Below are 474 nucleotides of genomic sequence, written 5' to 3'. Positions count from 1 at the left end.
AATCCTGAGCAGAGAAGAAAAGTCTTATATAGGTATTTACGCCACCCGAGGAATTCGCAATGCTGGATGACACCGAATTTAAAAGGCCACGGTACACTCCCCCATAAATCTCGTCAAGTGAACCCCTTTACAGACTTGAGTTGTGGGATCGAGTCGCACCTGTGATTTACCACACGGAGGCGAGGTCTGCCTTGACTGCGCGATGACACAGTAATTTTCGTGACTTAATTAAGCGCATTTCAAATCAACACCTTGTCTGTCTCGGTCACATTAAAAAGAAAAAGAGAAAAGAAAAGGGAGCAACGGTATGCGTGGGAGGAGTAGTTCGTGTGTGCCGTTCGCCTACGCTGAAGCTGGTGATACTTGTGGGGGGGTTTTAGACACAGAACAAGGAATGTTTTTGGTAAGTTTCGTTTTTTTTTAAATATCGTTTGACGGGCGGGATATATTTTGAGAAAAACAAGGATAAAAGTC

Source organism: Penaeus monodon, chromosome 20, assembly GCF_015228065.2.
Source record: "Penaeus monodon isolate SGIC_2016 chromosome 20, NSTDA_Pmon_1, whole genome shotgun sequence".
Taxonomy (NCBI): Eukaryota; Metazoa; Arthropoda; class Malacostraca; order Decapoda; family Penaeidae; genus Penaeus; species Penaeus monodon.
This window is presented reverse-complemented; position numbering follows the sequence as displayed.